The 6558-nt window shown below is 61.8% G+C and overlaps 1 long non-coding RNA gene across 1 annotated transcript; it reads left to right on the top strand.

The window, feature by feature from the left end:
• The first annotated feature begins 3928 nt into the window (after nucleotides 1-3928).
• On the top strand, nucleotides 3929-5540 carry LOC140376656 (uncharacterized). The gene is made up of 5 exons (XR_011929838.1): nucleotides 3929-4015; nucleotides 4378-4413; nucleotides 5015-5074; nucleotides 5163-5210; nucleotides 5506-5540. It is a non-coding gene; the product is annotated as an uncharacterized lncRNA (long non-coding RNA).
• The last annotated feature ends 1018 nt before the right edge of the window (nucleotides 5541-6558 follow it).

The following is a 6558-nucleotide window of genomic DNA, read 5'->3' as shown; positions in this document are numbered from 1 at the left end:
AGTCTTTGGATCTAGAGTCTGTGGGATCTATGTCGTGTCTGTAGGATCTAGAGTCTGTAGGATCTAGAGTCTGTAGGATCTAGAGTCTGCAGGATCTAGAGTCTGTAGGATCTAGAGTCTGCAGGATCTAGAGTCTGTAGGATCTAGAGTCTGTAGGATCTAGAGTCTGTAGGATCTAGAGTCTGTAGGATCTAGAGTCTGCAGGATCTAGAGTCTTTGGGATCTAGAGTCTGTGGGATCTATGTCGTGTCTGTAGGATCTAGAGTCTGTAGGATCTAGAGCCTGTAGGATCTAGAGTCTGTGGGATCTAGAGTCTGTAGGATCTAGAGTCTGTAGGATCTAGAGTCTGTAGGATCTAGAGTCTGCAGGATCTAGAGTCTGTAGGATCTAGAGTCTTTGGGATCTAGAGTCTGTGGGATCTATGTCGTGTCTGTGGGATCTAGAGTCTGTAGGATCTAGAGTCTGTGGGATCTAGAGTCTGCAGGATCTAGAGTCTGTAGGATCTAGAGTCTGCAGGATCTAGAGTCTGTAGGATCTAGAGTCTGCAGGATCTAGAGTCTGTAGGATCTAGAGTCTGTAGGATCTAGAGTCTGCAGGATCTAGAGTCTGTAGGATCTAGAGTCTTTTGGGATCTAGAGTCTGTGGGATCTAGAGTCTGTGGGATCTAGAGTCTGTAGGATCTAGAGTCTGCGGGATCTAGAGTCTGCAGGATCTAGAGTCTGTAGGATCTAGAGTCTGTAGGATCTAGAGTCTGTAGGATCTAGAGTCTGCAGGATCTAGAGTCTGTAGGATCTAGAGTCTTTGGGATCTAGAGTCTGTGGGATCTATGTCGTGTCTGTAGGATCTAGAGTCTGTAGGATCTAGAGTCTGTGGGATCTAGAGTCTTTGGGATCTAGAGTCTGTGGGATCTATGTCGTGTCTGTAGGATCTAGAGTCTGTAGGATCTAGAGTCTGCGGGATCTAGAGTCTGCGGGATCTAGAGTCTGTGGGATCTAGAGTCTGTAGGATCTAGAGTCTGTAGGATCTAGAGTCTTTAAAATCTAGAGTCTTTAAAATCTAGAGTCTGCGGGATCTAGAGTCTGCGGGATCTAGAGTCTGCGGGATCTAGAGTCTGTGGGATCTAGAGTCTGTGGGATCTAGAGTCTGTAGGATCTAGAGTCTGTAGGATCTAGAGTCTTTAAAATCTAGAGTCTTTAAAATCTAGAGTCTGCGGGATCTAGAGTCTGCGGGATCTAGAGTCTGTGGGATCTAGAGTCTGTGGGACTGACCACTGCTCCAGGACCTGGACCAAACAAAAAATAAATAAACAACTTAAGTAAAAGTATTGAAATACCCATTTTTAAATGTACTTTTCGAGTCAAAAGTAAAAGTATTTCACACAGATTCAAGAGTCAAAGTCAGTCGAAGAATACTTTTCATTTCAGGGCAGTAAAAAGTAGAAGTACTGGTCTCAAATGTAGTAAGTAAAAGCAAAAGATCTAAATATAAATGTACTGCAGTACTTTTACTTTAGTACTTTAAACTGCTCTTACAGTCACAAGATGGCGCCGCAGTGAACTCTCTCGGGTGTTTTTACTCCTGTGATAATCACTCTGCCGGTAGGCGGAGCTCAGATGTAGCTGCTTCTGCGATTGGCTGGGGACATGAAGGGGGCGTGGCTTAGCATGCTGCCTCGCCTCTGATTGGACAATGGAGCAATGGCGTAGGCGAGGCCGAGCGAGGAGTGCGAAGTCGTCATCGGCAGCAGCGGCCTCTGCGAGCCAATCAGAGAGCAGGAGAAGGCGCGAGAGCCAATCAGAGAGCAGGAGGTGTCTTCGCGCTCATTGGCCGTGTCCAGCTCCAACAAAGTGCTCTGATTGGTCACTTTCATCTTGTTGGTTTGTTTTTGACATTTTTCAGAGGTCGTGCGGTGGAAACTGAAGCCGCGCGGCAATGACTGACCCCTCAAGTGACCCCCCAACTGACCCCTCGAGTGACCCCCGACTGACCCCCCGACTGACCCCTCAAGTGACCCCCCAACTGACCCCTCGAGTGACCCCCGAGTGACCCCCCAACTGACCCCTCAAGTGACCCCCCAACTGACCCCTCGAGTGACCCCCGACTGACCCCCCGACTGACCCCTCAAGTGACCCCCGACTGACCCACCGACTGACCCCCCGACTGACCCCTCAAGTGACCCCCCGACTGACCCCTCGAGTGACCCCCCGACTGACCCCTCGAGTGACCCCCGACTGACCCCCCGACTGACCCCTCAAGTGACCCCCGACTGACCCACCGACTGACCCCCCGACTGACCCCCGACTGACCCCCCGACTGACCCCCCGACTGACCCCTCAAGTGACCCCCCGACTGACCCCTCGAGTGACCCCCGACTGACCCCTCCAGTGACCCCCTGAGCGACCCCCTGAGTGACCCCCTGAGTGACCCCCTGAGCGACCCCCTGAGCGACCCCCTGAGTGACCCCCTGAGCGACCCCCTGAGTGACCCCCTGAGTGACCCCCTGAGCGACCCCCTGAGCGACCCCCTGAGTGACCCCCTGAGTGACCCCCACACTGACCCACAGACTCGATGCTCATGGAAGACACTAAACACATCAACTTGTCTCCTTTCCCTCGTCTCCTCTCTCCTTTCCCTCACACTTCCTCCTTTCCTCGTCCACCATTTTGTCTGAGCTGAAACTTCCTCATTTCCTCTCTCGTCTCCTCTCTCCTCATCCCCTTGCTCCCTCGTCTCCTCTCTCCTTTCCCTCACACTTCCTCCTTTCCTTGTCCACCATCTTGTCCTCGCTCTCTTGTCTCCTCCCTCCTTCAGGCTGCATCCTCTCCTCGTCCACCGTTTTGCTCCAGTTCCTTCGTCTTCTTCCTCAGTGTTCCCTCTCTCCTTGTCTCCTCCCTCCTCATCTCCTCCCTCTTTGAGTCTTTTCTCCCTCGTCTCCTCACTCCTTTCCTTCACACTTTCTCCTTTCCTAAGCAGCCATTTTGTGACAAAGCCCAGGTCCGAGTCTCCGTTCACTTTGGTGCAGTGGTTCTGCAGGTTCAGGTCTGGACTTGGGACTGTGGTCCGGTCCCAGGTCCGGTCCCTGGTCCCAGGTCCGGTCCCTGGTCCGGTCCCTGGTCCCAGGTCCGGTCCCTGGTCCCAGGTCCGGTCCCAGGTCCGGTCCCTGGTCCGGTCCCAGGTCCGGTCCCTGGTCCCTGGTCCGGTCCCAGGTCCGGTCCCTGGTCCGGTCCCTGGTCCCTGGTCCGGTCCCTGGTCCGGTCCCAGGTCCGGTCCCTGGTCCCTGGTCCGGTCCCAGGTCCGGTCCCTGGTCCCAGGTCCGGTCCCTGGTCCGGTCCCTGGTCCCAGGTCCGGTCCCTGGTCCCAGGTCCGGTCCCAGGTCCGGTCCCTGGTCCCTGGTCCGGTCCCAGGTCCGGTCCCTGGTCCCTGGTCCGGTCCCAGGTCCGGTCCCTGGTCCGGTCCCTGGTCCCTGGTCCGGTCCCTGGTCCGGTCCCAGGTCCGGTCCCTGGTCCCTGGTCCGGTCCCAGGTCCGGTCCCTGGTCCCAGGTCCGGTCCCAGGTCCGGTCCCAGGTCCGGTCCCTGGTCCCTGGTCCGGTCCCAGGTCCGGTCCCTGGTCCGGTCCCTGGTCCCTGGTCCGGTCCCTGGTCCGGTCCCAGGTCCGGTCCCTGGTCCCTGGTCCGGTCCCAGGTCCGGTCCCTGGTCCCAGGTCCGGTCCCTGGTCCGGTCCCTGGTCCGGTCCCAGGTCCGGTCCCTGGTCCCTGGTCCGGTCCCAGGTCCGGTCCCAGGTCCCAGGTCCGGTCCCTGGTCCCAGGTCCGGTCCCTGGTCCGGTCCCTGGTCCCAGGTCCGGTCCCTGGTCCCTGGTCCGGTCCCAGGTCCGGTCCCTGGTCCCAGGTCCGGTCCCAGGTCCGGTCCCTGGTCCCTGGTCCGGTCCCTGGTCCCAGGTCCAGTCCCTGGTCCGGTCCCTGGTCCGGTCCCTGGTCCGGTCCCTGGTCCGGTCCCTGGTCCCTGGTCCGGTCCCTGGTCCGGTCCCTGGTCCCAGGTCCGGTCCCAGGTCCGGTCCCTGGTCCCAGGTCCGGTCCCTGGTCCGGTCCCTGGTCCCAGGTCCGGTCCCTGGTCCCAGGTCCGGTCCCAGGTCCGGTCCCTGGTCCCTGGTCCGGTCCCAGGTCCGGTCCCTGGTCCCAGGTCCGGTCCCTGGTCCGGTCCCAGGTCCCAGGTCCGGTCCCTGGTCCCAGGTCCGGTCCCTGGTCCGGTCCCTGGTCCCAGGTCCGGTCCCTGGTCCCAGGTCCGGTCCCTGGTCCCTGGTCCGGTCCCAGGTCCGGTCCCTGGTCCCAGGTCCGGTCCCAGGTCCGGTCCCTGGTCCCTGGTCCGGTCCCTGGTCCCAGGTCCAGTCCCTGGTCCGGTCCCTGGTCCGGTCCCTGGTCCGGTCCCTGGTCCGGTCCCTGGTCCCTGGTCCGGTCCCTGGTCCGGTCCCTGGTCCCAGGTCCGGTCCCAGGTCCGGTCCCTGGTCCCAGGTCCGGTCCCTGGTCCGGTCCCTGGTCCCAGGTCCGGTCCCTGGTCCCAGGTCCGGTCCCAGGTCCGGTCCCTGGTCCCTGGTCCGGTCCCAGGTCCGGTCCCTGGTCCCAGGTCCGGTCCCTGGTCCGGTCCCAGGTCCCAGGTCCGGTCCCAGGTCCGGTCCCTGGTCCCTGGTCCGGTCCCAGGTCCGGTCCCTGGTCCCAGGTCCGGTCCCAGGTCCGGTCCCTGGTCCGGTCCCAGGTCCCTGGTCCGGTCCCTGGTCCGGTCCCAGGTCCGGTCCCTGGTCCCTGGTCCGGTCCCAGGTCCGGTCCCAGGTCCCAGGTCCGGTCCCTGGTCCCAGGTCCGGTCCCTGGTCCGGTCCCTGGTCCCAGGTCCGGTCCCAGGTCCGGTCCCTGGTCCGGTCCCAGGTCCCTGGTCCGGTCCCTGGTCCGGTCCCAGGTCCGGTCCCTGGTCCCTGGTCCGGTCCCAGGTCCGGTCCCAGGTCCCAGGTCCGGTCCCTGGTCCCAGGTCCGGTCCCTGGTCCGGTCCCTGGTCCGGTCCCTGGTCCGGTCCCAGGTCCCAGGTCCGGTCCCAGGTCCGGTCCCTGGTCCCTGGTCCGGTCCCAGGTCCGGTCCCTGGTCCCAGGTCCGGTCCCAGGTCCGGTCCCTGGTCCCAGGTCCGGTCCCTGGTCCGGTCCCTGGTCCGGTCCCTGGTCCGGTCCCTGGTCCCAGGTCCGGTCCCAGGTCCGGTCCCAGGTCCGGTCCCTGGTCCCAGGTCCGGTCCCAGGTCCGGTCCCTGGTCCCTGGTCCGGTCCCAGGTCCGGTCCCTGGTCCCAGGTCCGGTCCCAGGTCCGGTCCCTGGTCCCAGGTCCGGTCCCTGGTCCCAGGTCCCAGGTCCCTGGTCCGGTCCCTGGTCCCTGGTCCCTGGTCCGGTCCCAGGTCCCAGGTCCGGTCCCAGGTCCGGTCCCTGGTCCCTGGTCCGGTCCCAGGTCCGGTCCCTGGTCCCAGGTCCGGTCCCAGGTCCGGTCCCTGGTCCCTGGTCCGGTCCCTGGTCCCAGGTCCGGTCCCTGGTCCGGTCCCTGGTCCCAGGTCCGGTCCCAGGTCCGGTCCCTGGTCCCAGGTCCGGTCCCTGGTCCGGTCCCTGGTCCCAGGTCCGGTCCCTGGTCCCAGGTCCGGTCCCTGGTCCCTGGTCCGGTCCCAGGTCCGGTCCCTGGTCCCAGGTCCGGTCCCAGGTCCGGTCCCAGGTCCCAGGTCCGGTCCCAGGTCCGGTCCCAGGTCCCAGGTCCGGTCCCTGGTCCCAGGTCCGGTCCCTGGTCCGGTCCCTGGTCCCAGGTCCGGTCCCTGGTCCCAGGTCCGGTCCCAGGTCCGGTCCCTGGTCCCAGGTCCGGTCCCTGGTCCGGTCCCTGGTCCCAGGTCCGGTCCCTGGTCCCAGGTCCGGTCCCTGGTCCCAGGTCCCAGGTCCCAGGTCCGGTCCCAGGTCCGGTCCCAGGTCCCAGGTCCGGTCCCTGGTCCGGTCCCAGGTCCCTGGTCCGGTCCCTGGTCCGGTCCCAGGTCCGGTCCCTGGTCCCAGGTCGATCACGGCGGAGTAAATGTCCTGCAGTTTGATGACTTTAGTTTTCTTGTCGCGGTTCTCGAGCAGAACAACGTTAGCACAAAGGAACAAGAAGAGGCCGACGCCCATCACCAGGGGCCCCAGGACCTTCAGACGGTCCGAGTCCAGGAACCTGCACAGAACCAGGACCAGCTCTAAAGCAGGACTAAACCAGGACTAAACCAGGACTAAACCAGGTCTAAACCAGGTCCAAACCAGGTCCAAACCAGGTCCAAACCAGGTCTAAACCAGGACTAAACCAGGTCCAAACCAGGACTAAACCAGGACTAAACCAGGTCCAAACCAGGTCTAAACCAGGACTAAACCAGGTCTAAACCAGGTCCAAACCAGGTCTAAACCAGGACTAAACCAGGTCTAAACCAGGATTAAACCAGGACTAAACCAGGACTAAACCAGGACTAAACCAGTACTAAACCAGGACTAAACCAGGACTAAACCAGGACTAAATCAGGACAAAACCA

This window comes from Eucyclogobius newberryi, unplaced genomic scaffold, assembly GCF_026437365.1.
Source record: "Eucyclogobius newberryi isolate DKJ021-1_F unplaced genomic scaffold, fEucNew1.0.hap1 SCAF_377, whole genome shotgun sequence".
In the NCBI taxonomy this organism is placed as follows: Eukaryota; Metazoa; Chordata; class Actinopteri; order Gobiiformes; family Gobiidae; genus Eucyclogobius; species Eucyclogobius newberryi.
This window is presented reverse-complemented; position numbering and strand designations above follow the sequence as displayed.